Consider the following 17,380-nt stretch of genomic DNA (forward strand, 5'->3'; position numbering starts at 1 on the left):
TTCTAATCTAACAGTCCATTTTGTATCTGTAAAACAATACAAGCACTTTTTTTCTCCTACTACCTCATAGAATCTACTTCATGAGATAGTATTCTCCAACCTTCTTAAATCAGCCCAGGGTCACACTCAGCTAGAGCTTATCCCTTTGGCAGTCAGTAAAAGGCAGAAAGGAGCTATGGATAAGGGTGCACTTCATTACACACTTTTACATTCAAAGTCGATTTGGAATCACCAATCAGCTTGCACATCTTTGGAAATGTGGTACAAAAACAAAGAAGGAACCTTCTTGAAAGACTTGGTGCTCAAGTAACAAACAAAATAATAATCTGAACTGCTGAGTAGTATCATAGGCAAGCCCACTTGCTCTTTTAATCCCCAACATCCCTGGTACAAACAAATGGCAAAAAGGATTGGGAGATGTGCATAGTCAAAAAGTATGGATGCTAAGGTAAAAACTGGGTGAATAAACCATAGAACCAAAAATCTATCACCAAGGAGTTCAGTAACAAAGAAAACCGCAAGACGTTTCAAGGAGTGATCCAATCTCATACAGCCAGGAAATGTCAAATGCTGACCTTTTATCTCATTACAGTAATGACATCAGAGGTTGCGTACTCCCGAGTCATTTACTTAGCGAGTGGCTCTGAGGCTAGGGATTTGTGCTGTCAATTAAAATGTTGTCAATGTTGAAATGTTGAAATACCAGAAGTGATTCCACTCTGTTGGGCCCTTGAGCAAGGTCCTTAACCTGCAATTGCTCTATCCTGGGTATGACGTTAACCTGCATCCAGCCCTGCAAGTACGTCTTCCAACTAGCTGGGAAAACTCAGGAGTTGGTGGCTGGATTGGCACTCCAGCCACTGTAAAAACCTCAGACTGTTTCATTCCATTCGAACTACTGTGGTGTTGAGGTGTCACCAGTTGTACAGCTGCACCTGGGTTTTTTTCCTGGGGTGGTTCCTCATATGGAGGGTATCAGCAATGCACACTATCAGTGGATGCTCCTAACCTCTCTCTCCTCTTTTTGTTTAGTTTTGTTTTTATAATATTATATGGGCTGTTTTAGCCACCATTTTAATTATTTACTGGTGACGTCATTTTGAGCTCCTGCTGTCACCCGTTTGTTGACTTTGATTTTTGCCTCACTATTTTGTGTTTTTTGTTGTGCTGCTAATCTCCAAGTTCTCAGTAACTTTCTGTTTCCTGACTGCTTTTATTCCTCCCAATTACTTTAAAATCCTAATATGCTCTCCATTCCAGCATGACAGGTGGCGCTCGTAAAGAACAAAATGGTGTCAAAAACACTTTAACTAAATCAAATCCATTTTAAATGAAAATGCCCTTCTCGCCATTGCTTTCAGAAAGTGACAAAGCCCATAGATAGAGTGGAAAGCCAAGAAAAACAGGATATTAAGATAGCAAGAATAGTCATATTAAGCTCATTCACAACATAGTGAATCTGATATTGTCTTTGTTTTGTCTTGGTAGGTAGAGTCCTATGTGACTCTGCTTTCCCCTTTTGTACTCTTTATTGTGTACTTTATCGGAAAGACACAAATCCCGTAAATTTACCAGTGTTTATAAGGTATTGTACTTTAACACTTCTCCCCACCTTCCCTTCTACATCTATAACCTCTGGCAATTGAGTGAAAAGACAAGCAGGAGTTAAGTTACACATTTTAATAATGTATTATTGATAATATTAATAAAATACAGGCAGTCCCCGGGTTACGAACGAGATAGGGACTGTAGGTTTGTTCTTAAGTTGAATTTGTATGTAAGTCGGAACAGGTACATTATTACACTTTGTTAAATGGTGCGACTCAAACCACCTACAACTGAACACCAGCAAAACCAAGGAGCTGGTGGTGGATTTTAGGAGGCCCAGACCCCTCATAGACCCCGTGATCATCAAAGGTGACTGTGTGCAGATGGTGCAGACCTATAAATATCTGGGAGTGCAGCTGGATGATAAATTAGACTGGACTGCCAATACTGATGCGCTGTACAAGAAAGGACAGAGCCGACTATACTTCCTTAGAAGGCTGGCGTCCTTCAACATCTGCAATAAGATGCTGCAGATGTTCTATCAGACGGTTGTGGCGAGTGCCCTCTTCTACGCGGTGGTGTGCTGGGGAGGCAGCATTAAGAGGAAAGACGCCTCACGCCTGGACAAACTGGTGAGGAAGGCAGGCTCTATTGTTGGCATGGAGCTGGACAGTTTAACATCTGTGGCAGAGTGAAGGGCACTCAACAGGCTCCTATCAATTATGGAGAATCCACTGCATCCACTAAATAGTATCATCTCCAGACAGAGGAGCAGCTTCAGCAACAGACTGCTGTCACTGTCCTGCTCCACTGACACAGACTGAGGAGATCGTTCCTCCCCCAAACTATGTGACTTTTCAATTCCACACGGGGGGGTAAACGTTAACATTTAACATTATACAAAGTTATTGTCTGTTTTTCACCTGCATTATTATCATTCTTTAATTTAATATTATTTATTGTATCAGTATGCTGCTGCTGGAGAATGTGAATTTCCCATTGGGATTAATAAAGTATCTATCTATCTATCTATCTATCTATCTATCTATCTATCTATCTATCTATCTATCTATCTATCTATCTATCTATCTATCTATCTATCTATCTATCTATCTATCTATCTATCTATCTATCTATCTATCTATCTTTTAATAAATGCTATTGTTGACCAACTGTAACCAAGTGCTCTGCCAATGAATGATGGAGTTTCACCTCTCTCTGACCTTTTTATTATTTCTACTTTATTTTCCATGGTGATGGTTTTTCTCTTCTTTACTGTATCACCAGCACTTGCATCAGATTTGTGTTTCAGAGACAGTATTGAAGGGTGAAGACAAAAGGTTAAGGTTAAGATGAGCTCTTCTGCACAGCACTGCACACGCTATCACAGCAGGAAGGCACCCCTCGACAGCATATCTGGTGTACTGAACGAGAGACAGCTTCCTGCTAGGTACGTAACAGTACAAGCAGGCTTGCTATTGAGAATGAATGGGGGGAGCAAGGAGCGGTTCACCAGCTGCCCACCACACAGTCACCTCCACTTGCATACAGTATACTGCCTGCAGTGTCCGCCCACCGAGAATGAACAAAGACAGGTAGTGAATTGCCCACCACTGCCCCCATTCAACAGGCAGCCACTCGAGACACACTACAATGCTGCCCCCCGCCAAGCCATTCAACCTCAATGGTCTCCGTTCAGCCACAACCGAGTCACTGCTTGAAGCATCACCAGCCACCCACCGAGAACGAACGGGGCAGCCATTCAAGGGACACTGCAAGGCTGTATGGTGGACGGGCAATGAAACGCCCCCCTCCGCCCCATCTAGCCTCTGTCCTCCACACTAGCGGTAGCTGCGGGCCTGGTGACTATGGACCCCGGGTCACTGCTTGCCGTGCACCCAGCTGCCCACTGAGAATGAATGGGGTGCGGCCCCATTCATCAACCGGAGCCGCTCAAAGGACACTACACTGCATGAGTAGCGAAACCGCCTCCCTCCAGCCTCCATCCAGCCACCGCTTGCAGCATCCCCAGGCCAAAAATTACGGACTGTCAGTTACTCAGGAGCCTGCATCGCGTCCCTCAGAAAGATGAAGGAGCAGCTGCGGCCCCTTTTGTAAGTCGTATGTTGGATGTCCGTAACTTGGGGACTACCTGTAATAATAAAGAAGCAAAGTACATGTGAATATTGTCAACCATACAACCTGATAAATGCTAGATGTGTAGTTTCAGGCAGAACACAGACTTATAGTTACTCAAATGTCTCTGGTCAAGTCATCATTTCTAGTCAGCTTTTTTCATGACAGGCCGCATGCCCAGCTCAATATGGCTGCTGATTTGTGCTCCTCATTGTGTTCCTTTCATGGACATGGTGTGAGAGAGAGAGGGAGGAATAAAGCGACCAACATTATACATTCCAGTCCAAAAGTTTAGGCCAATAGGGCGTTGTGGTGCAGAATGGATTCTGATTCAAAATCAATCCCAAACAGTCATGCTTCAGACCAATGGGTGCACACACACTGCCTTTTCACACCTGCCCTCAAGTAAGGAATACCATTTGTTTAGCTGAAGCTTACCAGTTAGGTTGTTTTATGACCTTCCTGTGGGGATTGGCTTATAAGGATGTCCTGCACTGAATCATCCTTGAGAAACTGATTTGAGGCACCCCAACAGTCCTGCAGTAAATTTTACATAATAAGTCAGTCCTAAAGACTTGAGGGTTGATTACTTAGTCAAGACAGTATACCAAGCCCAATGAAATACTAAAATTACAATTGATTTGTCTAGCTTACAAATAAACATCAAAATATTTACCATCTTATAAACAAAACTCCACCACAGTCCTAATAATGTATTGAAAGATTAGCAACTTCTGCCACTATTTTTACTATTCTCCTAATGACTCTTAAAATCCCTTAAAAATCTCTGCTGCTTACTACAGCATTTGTTTCCTGGAATCTCCTATTCATTAAACCATTCATGTTTACATAAAACTAACCTTAAATCTAGAGGTGTAAGTGCTAATGATTTGGTACAGAGGGTTGTGAAGGCAGCACTGAATATTACTGATGCACTGTTTCCTAATGTTCAAACAGTGTCTTAGAAAAGCACACAGGATTGTTAAAGACCCCTGCCATCTTTCATGGTCACTTTTCTCACACCTGCATTCTAACAACCAGTTTAATTTAAAATTCTATTGGAAAAAGGTTTTGACCTGAAAATGCAGCACTGAAAAGAACGTGGTATGGGACGTCTGTAACTTAGTAATAAAAGAGTGTCTGGATCTGTTTTATTATACAATTTTAGCTACTCAAATAATATTAAATCAAGTAGAATTTAGTGTGACTTGCAGATCATCATTTAAAACCACAAATAATACTTCCTAAAGTTCAAAGCTTTATGGTACTTATTTTTCTTCTGACAGAAATTCCAAGCAGCCTCTGTGGTTTCGCACTCTTTGGTTTTCAACTTTTTTTTTCCTTGGATTTCTTTCAAAAAGATTTATTCATATAGCCTTGGATCCATAAAATTTGTACAATGTGTAATTTGTATTGTACTTATAAATGTGTTATGGCACTATGCAACTGTACCCAGCAAATAGCAGAATACAAAAAATTCAATTGAATTTAATTGAAAATGGAAGTTGACCATCATGTCATTGTTATTTGGCTGCTGGTTAGGTAAGTTAGAAACAATTAGAAAAGGGAGAGAATGAGATAAAATGAGGGAAAAATGATTTAAAAATGGGTTTGAATAGACCTCTGGGCACTAAAAGGTGTGAACGTAAAATAAAACCTCGAGCAGACTGAGAACTGAGGCAAGTCATCCCATACAAAGAAAAGGTCACTAGCAGAGGTGGTCTTAAAGGAAGTGAGTGGTTTAGAAATAAAGGAAGCTTGAAGTCACCAACGCTGTACTTAACGCTCATGAAAGAAAGGTAAATGGGCTTGAGTCACATAAGCCATTGTCCAGTAGTGCATCATTTAACATCTGTGTATCTGTCTGCCCATCTTTCTACATAGCCTCTTTATATGCTTCTAAATCTGTTTGTCAAATACAGTATGTAGTGGGTATTAACCTTAAAGAAAAGCACCATCAATTCATTCCAGCTAATGACTTGATAATTCAAATTCTTAACCAATCTCCTCCTTACACTTGATACACAAACCCCAACTATGACTTCATGTTTTGTTCGTGGCCGCTGGAGGACTGCTATCTGAGGTGATGCATTTAAGATTCTACACACTAATTCTCAACTGTCATTTTAGGCAATCCATGCTTGCCAAGTCCCATGCAGTGAAAATAAGATGTACAAAAGAAACAAAGCGGTAAGATTCCCTCAGAGCAAATTTAAAAGATACCTTTTCTTTTAATATGATGATAGTAGGTCTGACTCTTTCAGCAGTGAAGCCCTGAGGAATTATAATTTTAAAATATGTGAAATGCAACTCCAGGGTGTATTTTGAGGCTGAAATTTGTTTCTTTAAAGGAGGCAGTCAGGACGAGCAATTTCATTTTTTTGTTCCCCCACCACCAGCCACAATAAAAGTCATTTCAAAGCGGCACCCCCTTGTGGTAAGTAAATTGGCAATAAAATTGGAGCATGTCAGACGTGCTTGTGTATTTGAAGGATATGTTACATTTTAAAGAAGTGAAATATTCAGCAGGGCTGACCAAAGATACAGGATACATTTTATAAAACAGTATAATGACATTTTTTAATTGGTGCAAAAATAGATTGTGTATGTATAGGTTCTTTTGAACTCATATGCTTTTATGTTGAGAGCTTTTAGACTGCAGACAGAAATAACGATGATATAATTATTTCTGATATTCTTTCCTTTTTGTAATTTTTCGTTTCAGTTTTTACACTAAAGCCTGTAAATGAATATTCTAACTCCTTTTCCTCTTTTTGTGGTGTGCCATGACTCCATGCTGTGCCTATTAACGAATGAATTAATGACTTACAGAATACATGAGGGAAATGACTTTTATTTAAACTGCTTGAAAGGCTTTTGAGTGCCAGAGATGTTCTCTTCAGATACAATTATTTATTTTTAACATGTTGCCTATTTCTGCAGTGGTTTGGCACCCTGCCCAGGATTGGTTCCTGCCTTGTGCCCTGTGTTGGCTGGGATTGGCTCCAGCAGACCCCCGTGACCCTGTGTTCGGATTCAGCGGGTTGGAAAATGGATGGATGGATGGATGTTGCCTATTTATTCATATAATCTATCCTTCTAGATCCATGCTTATGATGAAAATATTTCCAAGTTAACTTCAGAAGATTCAGAAGAATAAAGTCCTCCAGAACACAGACTTCTTGTCTTGAGCACTCATGTGGGTCACCAGCATTGCTCCATTTTCATCACTTTTCATATGTATTTTTGTGATAACCTGTGGTTTGACATTACATTCAGTCCATAAAACTTTGACTTTGATTATTTGATTTTTTTTTTATTGGGCTGTGGTGCCTTCGATTTCTTTCACATTTCTGCCTTTTGACCTTTATTCATCCCAGATAATGTTCTTTGCATCATTTTCTGGTCCTGGCTTTTGTTTGCCTTTTGGCCTACAACCATTCCAGCTTGGCAGTACAATTAGCATATGTGGTGAGACAACTTATTTAAAACTTTCCCTACCCTCATTTATTTTCTAACCTGCTTGTCTAGTTCAGGGTCAAAGGGATGCATTGAGCACAAGGTGAGTATCAGCCCTGGACAGGGTGTGAATCTGTTGCAGAACACACAGCATTGTATCAGTTTTTGAGGTGTGAATAAACCTAACATGAACATTTATGGAATGTAAAAGTCAAATCTGAGTAGTCAACACAGGTAATGACGGGGATCAGTGAGGCAGCAGGACAAATTACTGCACCACTGGGCCACTCTAAACCTCTTAACAGTAACACAGAAACCAGAGTAGACCCTACATTACAGTATATGCTAAACTCACTGAATGAGGAGATCCATTTGAAATTGCATTTCATCTCCGGACTGCTCAAACACTCGACTTGAACCACCAACCCTTTTGCATAGTTCACATAGAAAAGTGTAGGTAAAGGTGTTTTTAACAAAAATGTTTATGAATGCACAGTTTAGGAAAAGTGTTTGAGTGGTGTTGCTAGCCTGGCATGGCATAGAAGCTGGAACATGGATATCTTCATTCAGCATCCTTGATTGGCAGGAGCATACCGTCTCTAGCGACTTCTGTTCAAACAATCCATTTGCACATCTTTCATGGATTTTAATGAAATGTACATAAAGAAACACATCCTAGAGTCACGAAGAATAGGCATGTGCAAAATGGATCACATGGCTGTTCAACAAAGATTATTTTAACATAAGATTTAATATAGGATTTATTTAACATAGGACTACGTGGCATGGATTCTAGTCGACAAAGCTCTTTTTGTCCAGCTCCGAGAATTCTTTATTTAACTGACGAATTGAAAGCCAGGTAGTCACTTCCACCAGCTAGCATCTTTTAAGGCTCCTATGGTCGCTTCCCAAAGGCACAGTACCTCCTGTATGGATTTCAGAGGCAGCATTGAAACCAGGAGGTTCCCAGCTCTAACCCTCTTCAGTGTAAATCCTGTCTATTATCTGTCCAGGATAGAACTTAGCTGGCTTGGATACATGGGATGGGGTGAGGTGGGCAATTGTGCCTCACTTAAACATGTATACTTATGCAATCAACCATTGTGTGTTTTGTAATTGTAGTAAGTTTACACCACTTTATGGAGATCTGTTTTCACTTTGATATTAAACTGTTGATCAGACAAAAAAAGCCAATTTTAATCCTCTAGGATTCAATAATGTATAATAATAATAAAATGAGAAAACTTTCAGGGCGTGAATATTTTTGTATGCACTTTATGTTACAAAGACAACATCATTTAAATTAATGACAATGGATTCTGTTATCTGTTAGCTACGAACTACATTACTAACATGATTAAAAAAATCTTTAGATATTCTCTTTGCCATTATAGTAATCTCCATTTGCGCATATAGTACATGTAAATATCAGTTAATATTGATAACGTTTTGTATTTTTACATGGGAAATTTGTGAACTAATAAGCTTGAAATGTGTCTCATTGCATGGACGTTTAATTTTTGGGGTTATAGGAGTGGTGGCTCTGAGGCTAAGGATCTGCGCTGGTATCCCGAAGGTTGCCGGTTCAAATCCCCGTCACTACCAAAAGAGATCCTGCTCTGGTGGGCCCTTGAGCAAGGCCCTTAACCTGTAATTGCTCCAGGGGTGCTGTACAATGGCTGACCCTGCGCTCTGACCCCAAGGGGTATGCGAAAACTACCAAATTCCTAATACAAGAAATTGTATAAGGCAGAACAAAAAAAAAAAAAAAAAAAAAAAATTTCTCTCCTCTGTCTGAGCCGCTTGTGATTAGCCACTCTCTATTGTAAAAGAGAGATACAACATAAGTATTGGCCAAATTCAATTTAATGATGGATTCAAGGTCCTGGCATTGGTATAAATCAAAAGCACACCTCCATGGTCAAGTTTTTAAACCCTCTTGGTTATGACAGGTGTGGTCTGATTTTTGGTAGTTTCCTTTTAAAGGGCAGCGGAGTGGGAATGGCCAGGGTCAGAGAGGAAAATAGAGTAAGCCAGTCTCACAAATCTTCTGGGTCAGAGAGTTTGGTACTGTGGATCGAAGCAGAGAAATCTGAGTTCCATTCCTGCTTTCTACTACCCTATCCTGCAGTTCCCTTTGTTTTATCAATTAGACAAATGAGAACAATCACAACCTCAACAAGACACATTAGTGCTTACCAGAGTTAAACAGAAGGAGTACACCCTAAAGAGCTTACTAAAATCACAAAGTAGAAAATTATTAATAATAAGAAGAATTAAACAGTGAAGCATTTTCTCATGTTTCACCAACCCACAGGGGATTTTTACAAAAACAGCCTGCTGGCCAGTGCTTTCCTATCTACCTGAGTCATCAGTGCTGATTTTGTTTTAATACATTTAAGCATCTAAATACCACTTTCTCTTCTACTTAAATGGACAACTCCACTGCCAAAAAAGAACTAGAAATTGCCTCTGAAATTTTCTATGTAGCATTCTTTTAGTCAAAGAGAAACATTTGCTGCCAGTGACCACGACAAAGTTGCCCCCCATGAGCAAACATTTCAACCCCCTTGTGTAAGAATATATGATTTTTCGTGAGTTCTCAATACCGGCTCCTTTGTGTCTCCTCCACATGATCATGTCTTGTTTCATGACTAAATGCCCTTAAAAAATAAGCCACTTAAAAGAAAAGTTCAGCAGGCTCCCACTTGTATGAATATTTCAGCAGGTTTGAACATCTGGGGTTTTTTAATACATCAGCAGCGCCAGACACCTTGGTCTTTATGACCTTTTGGGGAATGTCACCTTCATCTTATATTGTCACAGAACGGGGAGAATAAAGATTAAACTCCACAAATAGGCTCTCTAGTTTTAATATTTGATAACCCTAGAGCAGCCTTTCTCAGGTTTCGTTTCCATGCAACAAAAGAAGCTGGGACTGCATTAAGCGATTAGAATTCCCAAAGGAGCAGCATCTACCAAACTTCACAACTGCATTGTCCTTCAACTATATTGGCAACCTTCACTCACTTTTCCTGATTCAGGAATTTTTCTTAGGTTGAAAAAAAGGCAAGGTTACTTATTCTCTATTGATGTTTGATGAAATGAAAGCCGAGAGCCATTCCTGGTCAGCCCTGTGAAGGGTTACAGCAGTATTCACAGACTATTCTCTTTTATTATTTGTGTTCTCACATTCTCTCTCTCTCTGTCTCAGTTACTGGCTGCCACCAGTTGTTCATCTTTTTGTCTAATGAAATAACACTACACTATAAGCTTGGCCTTGGAGCAAAGCTTCTTTGTACCTACCATGCATCTGTTTGTATTCAGACGCCTGGGTGCCACTTACTCTTTTAATATCAAAAATGAATCCAGGTGGGAAAGTGTCCAATTTTAAGAGGTACTCCTATACACAATCCCCCATCTGGACTCTAGAACCTTTAAGAATAGGATTTATGGGTTAATTTAGAAAAAGCACAGGAGCTTCAGAAGAGAGCTGGCTACATCTGTTTTTTTTTTTCTTAGGCATGAAAGCTTCAAGCTAATATTAAAGGTAGAGCAGGTTCTGACTCACCCTCTACAGTTGTTAAAACGTCAAGGAATAGGTTTTTGGGTTATTAGACTTGCATTAAGGGCCACTTCACTCTCCCATTTTGTGCTTTTATACACAGTTCTTTACCAGCTCTCAGAAAAGCTTTGTCTCCTCACTCCTTATTTTTCAACTTTTCACTCAATGAGCCTTCTGTGGTTGTGTTAATCATTTAATCAAATCTACGCCTTCACCCTGCTTACAAGTCACATTGACTTTCCTTTACTGTTTTCACCAGTCTCAGCAGTTCATGTCCTTTACTTTGTTACATTACTTTGTTGTGGGTCTCTTGCACATCACTTTGTTAAATCTGATCATTTACTCTGTATTTAAGATATCATTGAGCCCCTTCACTTCTGCACACTTGATGCCTTACCTCATGCACAATTACTTGGAGTGCTTTCATCACTCTAATATCACTATACAGTGGAGTCTTCACTCCTTAAAGGTGCTCATAGTTCATTTTCAATAAGTAAGTGTGGAGATGATGTGCCATTGTGGATTACTGTTGTGAGTGACAAATGGCAATGACATGAATTGGACAATGGGAGGACAATAAATCAGTAATTATCAGGCATACACTTAAAAATAAAAGTTCTAAAATGGCACTTTGCTGGGTTGTGTGGTCCCTTGTAGGGTCATTATTTGACAAAGAACCAGTTTATTATTTGTATATGACATTATTTCTCCTGGCTCTGAAAATGTTCCTAATATGTGAACAAACCTGAAATCTTTAATACATCGAATGCTTCCTAACAGAATGCACACAGATCTAGAAAATCTGAACATAGCTTTTGTTATTTTATGCAGCAAGAGTCCTTTAAATATCAGGAACCCACTGGTGTTTCACAAATCTGTTACCATCTACTTAAGGTTATTTATACCCTTTGTTACAAAACTAAAGGAATAAAAGATTTTTTCTGGAACCTTCATATGGGTGGTTCTTTTGGTAGCTAAAAATGTTTCCCCTGTGGCTTCGCTCTGAAGAACTACTGTGGCATCTTTATTTTTAAGAGTGTAACATCAGTTAATGGGCACAAGAGGTCAAATAACAGATCAGGAAAAACTAAGATCAAAAAAGTGCCAAGTAACACCAAAATTGAGAGTTGTATGAGTCACAGAAAAATTGACTCAACAACAGAATACTGACTAGAAGTAAGGGTCATGCTGAAATCTTAAGGCTATCTGAGTAGATGACATGAGGGTTAGCATGGTGTTGTCTTGACCGTCCTGACCAAGCATATGATTGATACTGAAAGATTGCTAGAGTGACATAACGTTAGTGGCAATAAAAAGAGTAATCAATTGTTGCAAGGGTTGAAATATAAAAGAGCAAAGATTGGCAAGCATGTCCAAGAGGCAAACTTGGAGTCAGAAACAAAAGGAGAATAAAAACTGGAAACAAAAATGTAGTTAGTCAGCTTCAGAACCAGAGGTTCATTTCATTGGGGACTTTTCTTTATTTTTACACAAAGATCAGGTGTATGCATAGCCGTGATCACCCATCATGACTTCACATGCAGTGCAGTGTGTATTAATAGGCGCCACATTCAGTGTCATAAAAAAACAGAACCCAAAATGGCGTCAATTGTCATGCCACCAATAAAACATAAAAATGAACAAAAAAAAAATAACACATGGAATAACATTTTCTGAATCCTGATAAAAGAAAAGCATTAGGACAATACCAAATTAGTTTATTTAATGTTTGCACGTCCTACGACTATTATTGTTATTCTACTTACCCTTTGCTTATTTTCTTCATGAATAAGTGTACTCATCAGGTTCATTACCAGGTTGGTCTACTGTCGCACCTTACGATTAACACACACATACATAGATGTTCTACCAAAATGATGTCATTGTGTATCCAGAAGGGAATTCATGGTCCCTTGGAATGTTTTTTTTAATAATTGCAACCCCAGTGAAATGGTAAATCCCTTTTCCTTTAGGGTCTACAGTGGGAATATTAATTCAGACGAAATACAACACTATAAGAAGGATGAGCGCGCATTTAAATGTCAGTTTACATTCTCCAACAGTCAGTCAGTTAACCAAACCTACAAGGCCTTCAGATTTGAGAGGGGAATTCCGGCATATAGAAAAAGCCTCACACAGACATAGGGAGAACATACAAAGTGCACTAAGACAATGGACATACATGAATTTCAGTCCTGGTCTTGTGAAGCTGAACTGTGTTACAATAATTCATTCATCCATTTTCCAACCCGCTGAATCCGAACACAGGGTCACGGGGGTCTGCTGGAGCCAATCCCAGCCAACACAGGGCACAAGGCAGGAACCAATCCCGGGCAGGGTGCCAACCCACCGCAGGACACACACAAACACACCCACACACCAAGCACACACTAGGGCCAATTTAGAATCGCCAATCCCCCTAACGTGCATGTCTTTGGACTGTGGGAGGAAACCGGAGCGCCCGGAGAATACCCACGCGGACACGGGGAGAACATGCAAACTCCACGCAGGGAGGACCCGGGAAGCGAACCCAGGTCCCCAGGTGTCCCAACTGCAAGGCAGCAGCGCTACCCACTACGCCACCGTGCCACCCGTTACAATAATTCTAACATAAAATCATAAGCTAACAATGACAGAGGACAATTACCAACAAGCTTTTCAAAGCACAGGCTGATCTAATAAAAGTGCAAGGATTGTTACATCCAAATTCTAATTTGGTTCTAATTAGTTTATTTTAAATACATTTAAATAGCTGAGATCTGAGTGTAATTGCAGTGCCAAGTGCCTGTGTGTATTCTTTTGATAAACCTTAATATGCTTCAATATGGTAATCGAAACTGGAAAAATTATGTAGCCAATAAATTGGGCCTTTTTTTCTTTTTTAAAACTTCTTATATTTAATCTCCCTGCATGTGACTACAGCTGGGCATTTGTCCTATTCTTAAACAGTTTATTCTTTGAAGTTTTGTATCATTTAGCCGCAGATTCACTTAGTTCTTTGAAATCTGAGGAAGTAAGCAAAAGCTTGAAAAAAATTAAACTAGTGTTTCTCGCTTCAAACCTCATGTGGTGAGCGGATTTCCTGGCTTTCATTCAGTTTGTTGTTTGGGCTCAGCATCTTGAACCTGGCGCATGAAGGCTCCTAGAGGTTTGTGCTTTCAATTCCTGCCAAGTCGGTGAATATCTAAATAGTGCAGTTACTTTAACCACTCGATTAAGCTTCACTAGCACTTTAGCATTGCATATATTTCATGGTTAAGAGAATTGTAAGATTTTCTTAATAGAAATTTGTCAATGATCTGATAATTAGGAAACAGGCAATTGTCCGATAGGCAAATATATTATGGCTGTTTTTGTCTAATTGACCTATTACACAAATCCATAGCAGTATATGGACCGAATGAGCCAGATTTACAAAGCCCAGCATTCCATTGTGCATTATAACTTTGCATTGGTTTTTTTTTGTCTAAATTTTCTGGATTTTACAGGGTTTTGAATTTTGCCTACCTATTATTTAGACTTCAAAGGTTATCCTTGAATTTGCACAGGCTTTCTGTGGACAGTTTGTTAGGATTTCATTAGTACCTCAACCCCTCATTTGTGTTTTTTGTTTTTTTTCCCACTGCTTCCTTTCTTTTGTCCAGTTTTGGTTTGTTTTATATTTGTAGTTTCACTTAGGTCTCTGACCTCCAAAGGTGAGGACCGTTTTAAAAATAGGACTCCTAGATTCTTCATGTTGTGATCTAAGAAGAGTAATGAGAAAAAAAAGGCCAGAAAATGAAACCTCAAATGGTAGAAACAAGAATCCAGAGACAGGCTTTCATCAAAACCTAGCAAGGTAGAAAGCACAACCACCCAATGCAAAGGTCAGAAAAACATGCCCAGAAAGTTCTTACTGCCTTCTTTTCACTAATTAATAACAACTGTCACAAAAGTCTTTCTTAGTTTTTATCCAAGAATTTAAACCCTAGCATTCTTGTGATGTCATCTTAAACAATTTTCCAAACTACAATCACACATAGCATTGCTGTTAGTCTCATGCCCAACAATGAATGCTGTTGCTAACATCAATAATTCCCAGAAGAAATATGAATTTAAAATGCCACTGTGATGATGTCACCTACAAGATGATGAACAAAAATTCAGCATAAACAAACATTCCAAAACCAAAATAATTTGTTGTCAAATTATTGCTAAAGGAATAAAACAAAGAATAAGAATTAAGAATTACGACACATAAAACCCCTGCCTGTCCTTAGAAATGTGATAGCTATGTTAAACACCAGATATCTTCTGTCCCTCTTTTTGTGTTCGCTTGTTTAAAGGTTTAGTGGTCTCCTGAGTGTTTGTTTTTGGATTTTTAGGATTTAAATATCAGCTTTTGAATTTGAGTAAGGCATAGGAGGAACAATGTGGATTCCATTCTGGCCATTGAAACAGTAGACTAGTTCTTCTCCCTGGCTCAGGGGCTGGAGGCTGTATTGGAGTATCATAACCAAGTCTACATTTTAGAGATTTGGAAAAAACATATGACTGTGTCTCCAGGCAGGTGTTGTGGAAGGTGCCACAGGAATATGTGGTAAAAGGGCTGCTCTTGCATGCTTTGCTTTTCAGTTTTGACTTTGCTTAATGTTTTTATTTTTGACAATAGATTTTTCTTAATGTTTCTTTTGGTACTCAGTCCTAGACTTGTGCATGACTACTCTGTCATTTCTTGGTATTATACATTCAGAGTGTTGTGCCTGGCCTTGCAGTTTTCCATTGTGTTCACAGTGCTGGGTTATTAACCTTACATTAAGGGTTCCTTTACTCTCCCACATTGTATTTGATGCCCAGACCTTCGTTAGCTCTCAGTGAGTCTCTATCACATCGCTCCCTATTTGTTAAGTTTTCATTCAGTGAGCCCCCTTCAGTTGTGTTAATGGTTCATGTCCAATCCAAGCCTTCACTCTGCAAACAAATCTCAGTGACTCTCCTGCACTGTGTTCACCAGTATCTTTATGTTGTGTGTCACTTTGTTGTGGGCTTCATGCACATCACTGCCTGATTGTTTTCTTGTAATTGATAGTCACTGCTCAGTTGTTGTAGAATAGGAAACCATGTGATGAGATGATCCCTCTGTAGCCCAACACAGTTGGGTTATGCACACAGTTTATTGTTAAAATACAATGAAAACTGGTTGTTGTTCATTTCATGTAATCCACATAAAATTTACAGCATTGTTTCTTTGATTGGTGGTTTACTGTATGGGTGACATACTTGCTGATTAAATTCAAAAAATTATAATGCCAGATGCATAAAATGCAATGCTATTGTTAACTTATTGTTTTCCTCCCAAAATACCCAAAATATACAATTGGATGAGATGTATGTTTAAGGACTTAAGTGAACATGTTACATTTTTTAAGATAACGTGTGCCTCACTTTACTTGAACTTGAAATTGTAAGCAGACAAATTGTCGGGAATTGTATTCTTGTTACTAATAAAGTCATCTATTCGTTTACTTCGATTGCCTCTTCGATTACATCTTACAATGCTTTTTTTGTTTTGAATATAAATATATAGGATCTTTCTTCTCCCACCCCTTCATTATTCCTTCATTTTGTCAGGTGCTCAGTCGTTTAAACTCACAAAAGCAGAAAACTGAACAGATAACTGGAAAATATAAAAGATGTTTAGTGCTGTTTTTGTTGCTCAGTAAACTTTTTCCCTGACTGTCTGAGCTCTCTAGAGTCGGCTAGATTTGAGAGGAGAGGAGGCAAAGTTCCTCACACATCTTCGATCACATTGGGGAGTCTACTCAGTGGGCTTTTCACCCTTCAGTGATTCTGAGGCACTTCTCCACCTTAATGAAAATTGTTTTTATCACTCAGGCACAGAGCTGTTAAACTCTATTGAGTACTGTATGGAGCCCACTTAGAGAGTAAATCAATTGGGCCTTGACGCAAAGTGCAGAAAATGACACCCATTAAAACTGAATAGGAGGTTGGTTTTCCGTTGAAAACACCAACTAAAAGAGGAAAAGTCAATTTAATTAACTTTGAACAGGCACTCCTTCCAAATCATTTTTTTTTTGTTAAAAATCAAATAAAATTTCCAGTCAGGGGCCATCTGTGCATTCAAGTATAAAATTGATACACAGAGTTGTGGTAACTAGTGCTACAAAGTTTCCTGAATGGAAACACTTCTAAACTCGATTTTCTGTTGTATGATTAACGAGGAGATGGAGGCAATGAACAGAAAATGGATACTGGGGAATAACCTATCAGGCAGGGAGGTCTGGGGCTCTGGTTGCTTTCCAAGTGACCTAACTGAGTTCTAGGGCATTGACTGTGAGAATGATTCTGATGAAATGCCTTGCCTTGCACTAGGTCTGTTGCAGTAAAAAGCACGCATCCATTAAACTTTGCTTTTCTGGTCTCTTTCTTTTTCAGTGAAACTGCCTTCACTGGGGAAAGCCGTCCATCATTTTTCCTCAATTTGTGTTCTTAAAGGGCTGATGCTATTGCCTTCAAATGAAAGGTGATGGCCAAACCTGGACAGTCTATTACAGAGACTGCTCCATTGCACACCAACATGGGGATAATGTATAATCTGCAGTTTACCTAACACATGTGTTTTGGGAATGATGAAGGAAACCTGGAGCATTTGGAGTAAAATCAACACAGAGA

This window comes from Erpetoichthys calabaricus, chromosome 18, assembly GCF_900747795.2.
Source record: "Erpetoichthys calabaricus chromosome 18, fErpCal1.3, whole genome shotgun sequence".
In the NCBI taxonomy this organism is placed as follows: Eukaryota; Metazoa; Chordata; class Cladistia; order Polypteriformes; family Polypteridae; genus Erpetoichthys; species Erpetoichthys calabaricus.